The 14,922-nt window shown below is 38.9% G+C and overlaps 1 protein-coding gene across 8 annotated transcripts in view; it reads left to right on the top strand.

Annotated features, from left to right (window-relative positions):
- Window positions 1–14,922, top strand: part of SNCAIP (synuclein alpha interacting protein) — a 258,415-nt gene that overhangs the window by 137,501 nt on the left and 105,992 nt on the right. Inside the window, exon 3 of one of the 8 annotated variants that reach the window (XM_059888337.1) lies at window positions 9,925–9,992. The exons of the other annotated variants lie outside the window; for them this stretch is intronic. The gene's annotated coding sequence lies outside the window, so the exon portion shown is untranslated. The remainder of the gene's footprint in view (window positions 1–9,924; window positions 9,993–14,922) is intronic. 8 annotated transcript variants of the gene reach the window in all.

Raw genomic sequence — 14,922 nt, 5'->3', positions numbered from 1 at the left:
TTAGCACAGTAATTCTCAACTCTTGTCAGGCTTTAAAATGACTTGCTCCCAGGCTGCACTCCAAGAACAGCTAAATCAGAATCTGAGGGTTGGAGCTTGAGAAAAACTTTTTTTGTTTGTTTTTAAGACTTCCTATGAGATTCTAGTGAGTACCACTAATAGTACATCAAAAGGTATTAACTTCCAATGATTCACTTTGCAGAATCAAAAAAATGAATATGGCTGTTTTCTTTCTACTAGCACTGTTTTAATGTATTAAAAAAAGTTCTTAAGTTTTCCCTTACATAAGTCAAATTTGAAAAAGTGATGGTAACCTGTTAGGTCTTTATTGACAAGAAAGAGAGGATTCTTAACCATAATAACTCATTTCTGCATTTTGAACTATCTATTTCTTTAATTTTTTTTCTGCTGTTAATTAATCCAAACACTCTCTTCCAACAACACAAAAGAAGACTCTACACATGGACATCACCAGATGGTCAACACCAAAATCAGATTGATTATATTCTTTGCAGCCAAAGATGGAAAAGCTCTATACAGTCAGCAAAAACAAGACTGGGAGCTGACTGTGGCTCAGACCATGAACTCCTTATTGCCAAATTCAGACTGAAATTGAAGAAAGTGGGGAAAACCACTAGACCATTCAGGTATGACCTAAATCAAATCCCTTATGATTATACAGTGGAAGTGAGAAATAGATTTAATGGACTAGATCTGATAGAGTGCCTGAGGAACTATGGACGGAGGTTCATGACATTGTACGGAAGACAGGGATCAGGACGATCCCCACGGAAAAGAAATGCAAAAAAGCAAAATGGCTGTCTGTGGAGGCCTTACAAATAGCTTTGAAAAGAAGAGAAGCGAAAAGCAAAGGAGAAAAGGAAAGATATAAGTATCTGAATGCAGAGTTCCAAAGAATAGCAAGGAAAGATAAGAAAGCCTTCCTCAGCGATCAATGCAAAGAAATAGAGGAAAACAACAGAATGGGAAAGACTAGAGATCTCTTCAAGAAAATTAGAGATACCAAGGGAACATTTCATGCAAAGATGGGCTTGATAAAGGACAGAAATGGTATGGACCTAACAGAAGCAGAAGATATTAAGAAGAGGTGGCAAGAATACACAGAAGAACTGTACAAAAAACAGCTTCATGATCCAGATAATCACTGTGGTGTGATCACTGACCTAGAGCCAGACATCCTGGAATGTGAAGTCAAGTGGGCCTTAGAAAGCATCTCTATGAACAAAGCTAGTGGAGGTGATGGAATTCCAGTTGAGCTATTCCAAATCCTGAAAGATGATGCTGTGAAAGTGCTGCACTCAATATGCCAGCAAATTTGGAAAACTCAGCAGTGGCCACGGGACTGGAAAAGGTCAGTTTTCATTCCAATCCCAAAGAAAGACAATGCCAAAGAATGCTCAAACTACCGCACAATTGCACTCATCTCACATGCTAGTAAAGTAATGCTCAAAATTCTCCAAGCCAGGCTTCAGCAATACTCCTGATGTTCAAGCTGGTTTTAGAAAAGGCAGAGGAACCAGAGATCAAATTGCCAACATCCGCTGGGTCATGGAAAAAGCAAGAGAGTTCCAGAAAAACATCTATTTCTGCTTTATTGACTATGCCAAAGCCTTTGACTGTGTGGATCACAATAAACTGTGGAAAATTCTGAAAGAGATGGGAATACCAGACCACCTGACCGGCCTCTTGAGAAACCTATATGCAGGTCAGGAAGTAACAGTTAGAACTGGACATGGAACAACAGACTGGTTCCAAATAGGAAAAGGAGTACCTCAAGGCTATATATTGTCACCCTGCTTATTTAACTTATATGCAGAGTACATCATGAGAAATGCTGGACTGGAAGAAACACAAGCTGGAATCAAGATTGACAGGAGAAATATCAATAACCTCAGATATGCAGATGACACCACCCTTATGGCAGAAAGTGAAGAGGAACTAAAAAGCTTCTTGATGAAAGTGAAAGAGGAGAGTGGAAAAGTTGGCTTAAAGCTCAACATTCAGAAAACGAAGATCATGGCATCTGGTCCCATCACTTCATGGGAAATAGATGGGGAAATAGTGGAAACAATGTCAGACTTTATTTTTCTGGGCTCCAAAATCACTGCAGATGGTGACTGCAGCCATGAAATTAAAAGACGCTTACTCCTTGGAAGAAAAGTTATGACCAACCTAGATAGCATATTGAAAAGCAGAGACAATACTTTGCCAACAAAGTACCGTCTAGTCAAGGCTATGGTTTTTCCAGTGGTCATGTATGGATGTGAGAGTTGGATTGTGAAGAAATCTGAGTGGTGAAGAATTGATGCTTTTGAACTGTGGTGTTGGAGAAGACTCTTGAAAGACTTTGGACTGCAAGGAGATCCAACCAGTCCATCCTAAAGGAGATCAGTCCTGGGAGTTCAATGGAAGGACTGATGCTAAAGCTGAAACTCCAGTACTTTGGCCACTTCATGTGAAGAGTTGACTCATTGGAAAAGACCCTGATGCTGGGAGGGATTGGGGGCAGGAGGAGAAGGGGACGACAGAGGATGAGATGGCTGGATAGCATCACCGACTTGATGGGCATGAATTTGAGTGAACTCCGGGAGTTGGTGATGACAGGGAGGCCTGGCGTGCTGTGATTCAAGGGGTCACAAAGAGTCAGACATGTCTGAGTGACTGAACTGACTAAATTACTCTCTAAAGAAAACATCACAGTGCTACTTGTGTTCCTGAGAGGTTGAGGATCTGGGAGGCAGGACCTCTTCAGACTTGTCACACTTCACTTTCTCTATTCTTTTCTGCATCCTACTGTAGACACATAAGTGTACCTTCAGGAGACCCTGGTTCAATTCCTGGGTTGAGAAGATCTGCTAGAGAAGGGATAGGCTACCAATTCCAATATTCTTGGGCTTCCCTGTGGCTCAGCTGGTAAAGAATTTGCCTGCAATGCGGGAGACCTGGGTTCGATCCCTGGGTTGGGAAGATCCCCTGGAGAAGGTAAAGGCTACCCACTCTAGTATTCTGGCCTGGAGAATTCTGTGGACTGTAGAGTCCATGGGGTTGCAAAGAGTTGAATACAACTGAGCGACTATCACTTTCGCATATTCCCTAAATCTGTGGTGGTGCCTCATTGAGCTGAAATACTTCTGATGGACCTGCCTTGCCTGTGACCATCCTGTTTGTCTGTCTACCCGTCTTGCCGCCTCCCATCCTCGCCAGCCTGTAGACTGCCTCGGAACTTCCACACCCTTCTGCTCCCCCATCAGCTGAATGGTCTTTAGAAAGAGCCACTATACTGTATTTCTCCCCACGTGAATAGTTCAGTTTTCTCCTATTAGATACACACTCAGTAAGTTCTTAAGTTAGGAAGTTATGGAAAAGGATCTAATGGCAGGGAGAATCTCAGTATTTCATTCAGCTGTAATAAAAGTTTATTCTGTACAGATTTATTTCAAGAATTGCATCTTCTTGATCATGGCACATTTCTACATTTGGAATAAGTTAAGCACAGCAGTATCTGAATTCAGGAGTCCATCTCACCTGTAAGACTTGTAAATGCATAAATGGGTTTGCTGATTTTTATGTTTTAGTAGAAAGGAATATGACAAATAATTTTGTAAGTTCCCATTAAAAATAGAAGATTTCTTCTTTTATTATAATTCAGTTTCTCAGAATTAGTTTCAGCTTATATAATTTTTAATTGGGATGACATGATTTTTAACATGAGTGTTTTATTTCAGTATACTCTAAATAGATATTACAGTTGAGATTTCTGCATTTCTTTTGTCCACAAAGAATAATGCCTCACAAGATGTTTACAGTTAAAAGAGTTTTGCTTGAATCATTGTTCATTACTAGAAAAGTCTCAGAAATCACCTTTCTATACTTTAGCTCAGACTGACTCACAGCTCATCCCTGACCAACTTTAATTGCAAATGTTTGGGGGCTAAAACCGTGTTATTTTAGTTTTTTTGTGCTTATGTATGCAACAAAGCCCAGGGATCATGGAAAGTGTATGATGGGGTGGTCACGAGATGGATGTCCAAACCAGAGTCAGGGTGCTTCCTGGCAAAGCCAAACAAAAAGGTGGGTCCCAGATAAGAAGGTGAGATGAAAAGAAGGAAGATGAGATAACAGTGTTCACAAGAGATTGGGGTGGCACTGAGGGATTTCTTGAGGCTTAACTGAAGCCAGAACACCAAAGACCATGTAATAACATTTAGTATTTATTCTTGCTAGTAGTGTTGAGTGCTGTTTACTTTCTTTGATCCTGAAGATCTTTGCTAGAAACATTAACTCTGTATCTAGGGCATCAGTTACTATAACCCAGATCTTATTTTACCTCTAACATTTTCTATTGATTCAGCATATACACTTCGGTGTTCTTTTGGATATGAAAGTGTTATCCTTTTTCATGCTTTTTTTTTTTTACCGTAAGTTTTGTGGTGTCTTCTCTTCTCATTTTACGTCTTTCCCCCCATTAATAGATGTGCTTTTTGACTCCAGAGGAAAATTAAAAATGTGGACTGATTAAAGACATTATTTCGTCTGTAGTGGTTGTGTACTTGGCATGGTCAGTAAATAGTTTTTTTTTGTTTTGTGTTTGATGTCATTAGGACCTAAACAGGCCTGGACAGAGGGTACTAATCAGCAGCATGCAGCACCTCTGTGTTTGGACCCAGCCCTCTAACTGGGATGTTTGTATTGACCTCATTGAGGAAGGCTGGCTGCTTAGCAAATTTGGCCAAGCCTGTCCTAAACTAGAAGAGTTTGTATGCAATACGTGGGCTTTAAAGCAGAAAACCAGATGATGCCCTTCCTCAAAAGAAAGGATTTGTCAGTAACGATGACCTGTTGTTTCCCCAAAAGCAAGATACTATGATCTCACCCACTGTTACCCTCTAGGAGGCAGGCCTGTCTGATTCATCTAATGGCTGTGTTGGAAGCAACCAGGCTTATGACAGATGGGCAAAGTGCAGTCTTGAAAATCTTGGATGTTGAGCGTTTCTTTATGATGTTTTCACAAATGTATTAAGTTGGTACATGTAATAATTTCTGTGAAAGTCATTAATTACTTTTATGCCTTTGCACCTCTTACTGGATTTTATCCATTGCCTCCCAGAAAAATGAGTTCCTTGTGTAACCAATTCTACCTTGTCATCGAAGATTACACCACTGCTTGCATTAAAGGCTCAGGGGTCTTTGCAAAATTTCCAGGAATGTTTTTAAACTTTTTTTTTTTTTTTTTTACTAAGATGTCTCTTTAAAAAATCCATAGATAAAATTGCTTTCTTTTAAATTATTGGAGTTTCCATTGGACCCTCATTAATAGGATTAAAGTCCAAGTTTCTGTTAAGTTATCTTCTCTGATTACTGAGCTTTCTTCTTCTCTTACTGAAGGACAGTTGTAAATATGGCATTATAGTGGGTTTTTTTTCTGATTTTCCAGATTTTGTGGTATCATAAACATTAGAAACCTTTCTTCATGGTTCTATATAAGGATTAGAAAATAGTTCCTCACTACAGAAAAGGTTCTTGGAGGTTTTTAAAAAATGTTTTTTAACCTTTTTAAAACTTCATATACTTTTGTATTTATTGATTTGATATTAATGCATTGCATATTAATATAAAGGCCATATACTTTAATTTGGGGATAAGATTTGACCTCACAGACCTCCTGAGTCCTATTCTAATGAAGGACCAAACTTGGAAAGTAAATATTATTTGCCCTGGCTTATATTACCTGAGTCTGAAAACAGGGAATGAGAATTGTTAACATTTTAAAAAGTGTGCTCAATTTAATGGCCTGTTTCTTTGGTTTATTAATTAGCACTCTTATGTACAAAATCAAAGATTTTTATTTACTTTATTTTTGTTTTCTTAGATAGCAAATCTTTTTAAGGAAGTGCTTTATTTTGACCTTACTGTATCTTTGATTATTTAAGAAAATAAGGCAAAAATTTCTCACTTATGAAAGAACTTAAGTTTCTTTTTAGTTTTTTTGTGTCATTTCTGCTTATTTTTCAATGTTTTCTTGTTACCAAATATTGCTTGAAATTCATCTCTGATCCTAGCTCAATGAAGTGTCTACATTTTCTCTGAAAACTTTGGAATTTTGCTTTCCCAAATTCAGAACCTAAATGCAGAAAAGTGAAATAACAAATCACCAGGATATCTTTTACACCTAAAACAGTTTTTGAGATTTCACAGATACTGGAAATATCACAGAGATGTATACTTTCATCTTATAAAAAGAGAAGTGCTAGAAACAGTTTTGCTTGAAATGTTACTATTGTGAAAGTTTATAGGACGAGTAATGGCACCCCACTCCAGTACTCATGCCTGGAAAATCCCATGAACGGAGGAGCCTGGTAGGCTGCAGTTCACGGGGTCGCTAAGGGTGGGACACGACTGAGTGACTTCACTTTCACTTTTCACTTTCATGCATTGGAGAAGGAAATGGCAACCCACTCCAGTGTTCTTGCCTGGAGAATCCCAGGGACGGCGGAGCCTGGTGGGCTGCCGTCTATGGGGTCGCACAGAGTTGGACACGACTGAAGCGACTTAGCAGCAGCAGCAGCATAGGAAGAGTTGTCTAATAAAAATAGACTCTCAGCCTTCCCTATGATACAACTGTATAAATTGTTATTAATATAAATATTAGTATAAAATTTCAGAAATTGCTTTATGGGAAGTTCCTGGATACTTGTCAGTTCTCCCACTTTCATAATATTTTCAACAGCCTTTATTTGTGGAGCAATTTTTAATTCACAGCAAAATTGAGAAGAAGATAGATTTCCTGTAGACCTCCTGCCCCTGTACCCACTTGCACAGCCTCCCCCATTATCAACATTCCTCACCAGAGTGGTACGTTTGTTAAAACTGATGACCCTATATTTGCATAGTATTATCACCCAGAATTCGTAGTGTACCTTGGTTTGTTCTCAGTGTTCTACAGGTGATGGATTTGTACAAGTATATAAGGGCCTGTATCTGCCTTTCCAGTATCATAGAGAGTAGTTTCACTGCCCTTTATATCCTCTATGTTCTGCCTGTTCCTCCAGGCCTCCAGAACTTTTTCTCGCTCACCGTGAACCTTGTAAAGAGAATCAGTCTTTTTATTCCTCACAGTTACAAGCCAAGAAAAAAATCATTGTGAACAAATGACAACATAAAACAACTTTGGGTTCCTTGAAAAGAAGATATGAGTCGATTTTTAAACAAATATTTATTTTTATTGTCTTCATGCATTTGAGTTGCAGGCTACTCACTTTATACCTTGCTTTACAGATAAATATATAGTTAACCAGAGTTGATACACCATGGCTCTAAATGAACAGTTAATATATCTGTGGACTCTGGAAAGTTTGTCTAGAACAGGTCTGGAATCACCACCAGTTTCCAGTTACTTATCGCCAGTGGATGCAGAACCCCATCAACATGGGAAATCCTTTAATACACATTTAGACTAAGATGATATTGCCTAGGCTGTATCTGCTATGCTTCTGTTTATTACTGAGATCAATTATATTGCCTTGGCTGTTTTCAAAAGTATGTTTCTTGTGTATTGCTTTAGTAGTTAGCATCATTAGAATTAGAGCTGGAAGGAATGAACAATTATACACACTATTATGGATGAGTATTCCAAACAACAATGTGTTGAGCAGAAGACAGCAGGTACAAGAGTATATACTTTGTGATTCCATTTATGTAAAGTTAGCAAGGCCAACCAGTCTGTTGTGCTAGAACTCAGGATAGTTGTCAGTTAGGATAGGGGAGGGACTGTGACTGAGATGGGACAAGAGGGAGATGGACTCAGTTCGTGAAAATTCGTTAAACTGTACAATTATGATTTGTGTGTTTTTTAACCAAAAGCTTGAAATAATGATAGCAGTTATAAGATAATTGAGGGGAAGAAACAGCTGCTGAGTTAAAGCAGGAATAGGAGGAGTGCCCAAGATGGGGATGGGGAGAGGCTGAGCCAGTGTGAAAACCACTGGTATAACCCAAGCACCATGTTTTGGAGCAAAGAAAAGAAGGGTTCCCCTAGAGACAAATTACACAGCTACTTGATGACAGCATTTATTAATGTATTTAATAACGCATGCATATTGAGCATGTACTGTGTCCTAGCTATGGGGCAGGATGCCTGTATATAGTTGAAAACCAGAGTGACCATGCCAGATCCTGCCCTTTTGGAGTTGCTTTATTTTTTTATTTTTTCAAAACAACTGATGATTGTCTTTATTCATTTATTTTACATTTTTATTGGAGTACAGTTGCTTTACAACATTGTTTTAGTTTCTGTTGTACAGAAAAGTAAATCAGCTATAGGTATGGATACATATATCTCCCCTCTTTTTTGGATTTCCTTCCCATTTAGGTCACCACAAAGCATTGAGTAGAGTTCCCTGTTCTGCATAGTATGTTCTCATTAGTTATCTTTTTTATACATATTTTATACATAATGGGCTTCCCTTGTGGCTCAGCTGGTAAAGAATCTGCCTGCAATGCAGGAGACCTGAGTTCGATCCCTGGGTTGCGAAGATCCCCTGGAGAAGGGAAAGGCTACCCACTCCAGTATTCTGGCCTGGAGAATTCCATGCACTGTATAGTTCATGGAGTTGCAAAGAGTCAGACACAACTGAGAGACTTTCACTCACTCACTTTTATACATCATAATGTATATATGTCAACCCCAATCTCCCAGTTCATCCCCTCCACCCTCCTTTCCCCCTTGGTATTCATAGGTTTGTTTTCTATGTCTGTGTCTCTATTTCTGCTTTGTAAATAAGATCATCTATACCATTTTTTTTCCGGATTCCACATGTAGACGTTAATATACAATATTTGTTTTTCTCTTTCTGACTTAGAAGTCAGGTTTTCTAGCTGACTCATTTACATGACCCACCCTGCCTAGTAGACATTTGAGTTTGCCTTCCTTGGTTCACATTCACCTTTCTCTTTCAGAAAGCTGGGCATTTCATTTTGTTAAGGCACAGGCTAGAATTTCCTTTTTTTTCCTACTTGTTGCATGTTTCATTGTGTTCAAGGAAGAATGTTCTGAGAATTGTGTTTAATATTTTTTGCAAGAGACCCTGGTCTTCCAGAGAGGCTGTGATAGGGAGCAGAGAGAATTCTTGCTGCATCCTCCTCTTGGCCCATAGACTTGAGTCCCCATCATGTCTGTGTGGGTAAACTCATTCACAGCACTTGGCTCCCAGGCTTGTCATTTGATCAGGCTCTCATCTGCATGTCAATGAGGCTTAAAGCCCATGGAAAGAATTAACTGGTCTTGGATGTTTATGCAGCTTTTCAGCAAAGGCAATTGAAAGCAAAGTTGCCCTGACTGAGTTGATTGTCTTGGAGCAAATATATAGTGAAGTAATCATGTTAATATTATGTGACTAGGGTTATATGATATTTTCAATGATCAGCCTAGTAGGAGTTTAAACATGAGCAAAAACACAAACTAATCAAAAACAGTAAATGAAACATCCCTTTTAAAGCAGATCAACTGGCCTTTTATTTATTTTTATACTCTTTTTTCAGAGTAAAGCATAGGACAAACTCAGGTTTCTTTGGAGTTTATGAACCATGTTTTCTATTTTCTATTGCATTTTAAAACCAACAATATTAATTTCCAGTTGTATTTCTTTTCTGTTAAGGCTAATTAAAGAAAACATGTTTGTTTTTCTAGGCACATTCCCAAATTTGCAAGTGCCAGGATACAAATTCTGGTTTTATGTTCCAAAGGAATGTTTAGGCTTTGAGATCATACTACTCTTTAGTAGAATAAAAGTTAGTGTGTGAGGAAGGTACATGCATTCTTTGTTCAAGAGTTTAACCTCATACCATAGACATTTCTAGAGTGGTAAGCAAATTCCATGCAAAGACTTTTCTGTTCCTTCTCCACAGGTTATATAAACACACAACAGATTCAACTCAGATTTAAAATCGTGTTTCAGAGGCCATAAATTTATTAGGTAAGACCCCTCAAAATTTGTACATTCTCTTTTGTTTGTGTTAATGTTTCTCATCTGTAGGATGGCCTCCCCTAAAAAAAAAATCTCAAGAAAGCTTGATTTTCAAGTCCTTTCAAACTGAGAGATAGCCGTGTAAGATCCTTCATGATTTTCCTTCTGAGTAAAGTTGAAGCAACTTTGTGCCAATACGTAATGGTATAGAGCAGTGGTCCCCAACCTTTTTGGCAACAGGGACCAGTTTTGTGGAAGACAGTTTTCCCATGGCTCGAGGGCCAGGGGTGGGGTGAGGGGAGGTGGTTCAAATGCATTACATTTATTATGCACTTTATTTCTATTATAATTACATCAGCTTCACCTCAGATCATCAAGCATTAGATCCTGGACACTGGAGACCCCCTGGTATAGAGTGAAGTCCTATTCTATAAAGTGATTAGGTTATAAACTTGGTGCGTGAGGCAGAAAATATGTCTAGTCACAATAACCCCTGAATGCCTGTTAAATTGCCCTTAAAATCCACCTTCCCATAAGCCCAGTGCTGTCAGTTTTTCCTCCAACATTGGAAACAGTGGTTTGTCTTTGCACATCAGATGATGTAGGGCCACATTATAGGGAAAAGTAACACTAGATCCTGCCTGACATGGTGGGATTCCCACAGCATGAAATGGAACCAAACCAATGGTTGGAACAGCCAGTTTCCTATCTTGAGTCTCATGTTCATTTTCAGGCCCAGACTCGTTGAGGAGAATGGGGAGTAGAATTTCTCATGGTATGCCAATTGCCTTCCTTTCTTCCTCCCTCTCACTATAGAGCTGAATTTAAGTTAATGCCTATATACAATGATACCACTGTATCTGTGAGGCCCCTCTAGGGCTTTTTCTGTGCGTAACACACCAACAGACATGTCAGGGAAAATATGTTATCAATTCCAGGGTTAAACACTTGAAAACAATACAGTAATGAGAGGTTGAAGTGGTCTGAACCCCAACTCTCCTACTGGATAGCATATCATTATGGTTTAGAATAACTGGTTCTGAAGGTGGGTGGCATTTACACATGTATAAATATATGTAGATTGTGTTTAATACTGTGCCAAAATGTATTTTGGCAACAATAGATGTTGTAAGAGTTGGCTTTTTTTTAAAAGGTCATTACACAGTTTATATGCCTAAAGTTCTTTCTGACTGGATTGAAATAATTGGGCACATTTTACTTACAATTTTATACACACACACACACACACACACACACACACATACACAGGCTTCCCGACATGTTGATAAGGGCTTTTATGGTTTGACTGCTTCTGGAAGTTTGAGCACCATTTTTTTCTCACACTGTTCGACAGTTCAAATGGCACTCCATCCCTAGTGGCTGGTGATACGGGGATTAGCTCTACAGTTCCCTTTCAAATCAACCTCCTTGATTTCTTGCTTTCCTTTCTCTCACATACATGCACTCTCACCACCAATCATGCATCACCAAGGCCGGTTGGCCCCACCCCCTGAGTACGCTAGAGTCTGGCCCTGGTGTGGTCTTAGCCAAGCCACTGCAGCATCAGGCCTGACTCTGGGTTCCCTCCTGAGTGCTGTTTCTACTCTTCCATTCTTGCAGTTTGGCCTCTAATCAGCTGCTTGTCTGATCTCATTAAATGTAAATCAGCTCGTGATACTCTCTCTGGTCGGAACCATTCACTGGCTTCCCTCTACCATCAGAGTAAACTTCAAACTCCTTTCCATGGCCATAAAGCCATGAAACCCCCACCCCTCCACCTGCTTCTCAAACTTGGTCTCCATAAACTTGCTTGCACCTATTCTTCTCCACATTAGCCTTCCCGCTCTTTCCTTCTGTTGCATTCCCTCTCACTGGAGATCTTTTGCACTTGCCGTTCCCTCTACTTAGAATCCTCTTCCCCTACATGTTGTGTGCCTTGATGTCTTTTGTTAAGAAAAAGCCCTTTCTTGATCCACCATAATTTAAAAAGTCCAACCTCTCCCCCAGTCATCCTCAGCCTGCTTTTTTTCTTTGTTACTCTTACCCAAACCTGAAAATACTTCATATACTTGTTTGTTTATTGTCTGATTAATCCATTGGAATTGTGCTGTCCAGTTTGGTAGCCATTAGTCACATGTGGTTATTTAAATTTAAACATAACAGATTAAAATGAAATAAAGTCTAAAACTGAGTTCTTCAGTTGCCATGGCCATCTTACAGGTGCTCAGTGGATACTAGCTGCTCGTGGCTACCTCATCAGACAATGTACCTTTAGAGCATTCCCATTATCTATATGTATACACAATGAAATACTACTCAACCATAAAAAAGGAATAAAATAATACCATTTGCAGCAACATGGATGGACCTAGAGTTATCATTACTGAGTGAAGTCAGACAGAGGAAAACAAGTATCATATGATATCACCTGTATGTGCTATCTAAAAAAATGATACAAAAGAACTTATTTATGAAAGAGACTCAGACATAGAAAACAAACTTTTGGTTTCCAAAGGAAGTGGACAGAGGAGGGATAAATTAGGAGTTTGAGATTAACAGATATATAGTACTATATATAAAATAGATAAACAAAAGAACCTACTGTATAACACAGGGAACTATATTTTAACAAATGAGTTTTCTTAGGACAGTGAGCCTGTCTTGCTTATTCACTGCTGAATGCTCAGTGGCTGTGTCTGACACATGATGCTCGATAAATGTGTGGCAGGAAGGAAGAAGAGAAGAAGGGAGAGAGAAGGAGGAAGGGAGGTAGGGAGGGAGAGAGGGAGGGAAGAAGGAGGGAAAAAAGAGCCTTGTATCTTTCAGGAAGGGATATCTTTATCACTTTAGTATTTGTCTCCAGGCCTTCTGTATCCCAAAACAGGCTTAAATTTCAGGCTTACAAAATTTCTTTTTTATATATAAGGGAAGCCTTATACGCAATGGAGTCCCTTCAAATTCCCCTGTGTTTGCCACCTTTTGTCTCTTCTTAGAGTCTCACTTTGGGGACTCCAGCCTACAAAGAGAGACATTATCAGACTTCCAGGAGAAAAGCACATTTTTCCTGGTCTCTGTCTAGTATAATAAACCATTTTCCTTCCTTTATCTCTAGGATGTATGCACAATGTTTTTTTCTCTCAGGCTACAGTTCTCAAAAGTTAGAAATATGGAATGCGTGTACCTGCAGGTTATTTGTGTAACTTTTCTGAACTTACCTTGTGGAAACCATACTTCTGAGAGGTGTCTTGGCAATGTAAGAACTCTGCATCACACCAATTGGTGAGATGTTTAGCGTAAGGATTGTAGCTGAGTGTTGATTAAAAGCAGCACTTTCCTCCTGGCTTGCTTCAGAGCTAAGACCCTTATAAATTGTTGCTATGAACTTTTGAACTCAGAGAAACTTCTGGATGTATGTAATAAGACGTAAGGTGATCCAGAGCTAAGAATTTGTGTCTTCCTTGTAACAAATCACATCTATTAAAAATAAGTCTGATTCTTTGCTTTTTAAGATTTTCTTCTAACTTAATGTTTTAAAAATTATCTGAAACCTTTAAATACACTTTCTAAAGTGTTTTTTAAAGTTTTTAATATACAATTGTCTAGATAGGAAATGATGCCATATAGTTGATATAAAAATAAGAATGGTTTCAAAAACAGTACTTTGTCATTTTTGTTTTAAGACAGAGAAATCTATCATTTAAGCCCAGAATAATTTACTAAACTATGCTCTGAAGCCTAGACTTTAGTTAGATTTGAATTATCAAAATAATGTCATAGCATTTAAATTTCTGAGTAGTTTCACATTGAATATTCTTTTGCCCTGAGTGACAACATGAGATATTTAAATCTTAAACAGAACAAATACACTTTGCAGATTCTCTATGCCTTTCTTCACAAAGCTTACTGAATCAGTGAATACCTTTATTTAATAAGATCTTATGAGAGAAGTACAATAGCTATTAGAGGAAAGCCATATTAATTTAATTTTTTTTTTTTTTGGAAAAAGGTAGAGCAGAATATGTCTTTAAAAGCCAAGTGCTCATCAGCCCATGAATCTGTAGTTTTAGAGATAAAGAGCTGGGTCTCTAGCATGTGTTGCTGTTATTTGTAGCCACACATAATGGTGCCTTCAGCTTCTTAAGTGGAGGATCTGTGCTCATGGGATTCTTGGGTAAGGACATGCTGCAACTTGGAGAACCTGCTGGATTTTAAGCACCTCTTTATGCAGTCAGAGTTGATTTTTTTGTACTTGTGGCTGGGCTCTTTCATGCAGAAGTGGGAAAACATTGTTCCAGGGAGCACCTGTAAACACTTTCCCACCATGCTTTTTGAATTTTAACATTTGATGTCAAATTGCTTTTGGCTGCTTGAGACCTAAATATTTAGTAACATAGCCAGCCTTCCCCTTCCAAAGAGTATCCCACAACAAGCAAATGCCTGGAAGTGCTTCAGCTGTCTATAGCAGCACCAGTTGAACAGAATTCCTGGAGCCTCTTGGAGCTCTGGACCTTCTGTCTTCTCATCAGGCTAGTTGTTCAGCCAGTCCCAGAAATTAACATTGCAAGTGTCTTTCTCATGAAGATTGGTAATGAATAGGGTTATATTAGAGAGTGAGCTGAAAACTACTGGTTCCCACCAACTCCAGCATTCCGGCCTCAAGGCTGGAACACAATCTCCTCAGGGCCTTAGGAATATTATTCACTGTAGATTGTAATCCTTTTTCCAACAAGGACCTGCTTTGTAAACTAATAATTGGCACTTACCCCCATGTCTCAGTTTTCCTGTCTCTGAAACGGGGATGGTTATAACTACTTTGCAGGGTGGTTGTAAGTTTTACAAGTTAGGCATGTGAACTGCCTGGCACGTGGAAGCTGCTCAAAAACAGTACTGTCTCTTTAGCTTCATGAAATTCGTTAGCTGGAACTCTACTTGAAGAAGA

This window comes from Bos taurus, chromosome 7 (assembly GCF_002263795.3).
Source record: "Bos taurus isolate L1 Dominette 01449 registration number 42190680 breed Hereford chromosome 7, ARS-UCD2.0, whole genome shotgun sequence".
Classification (NCBI taxonomy): Eukaryota; Metazoa; Chordata; class Mammalia; order Artiodactyla; family Bovidae; genus Bos; species Bos taurus.
The sequence above is the reverse complement of the archived record's forward strand: the minus strand, read 5'-3'. Positions and strand labels throughout refer to the sequence as shown.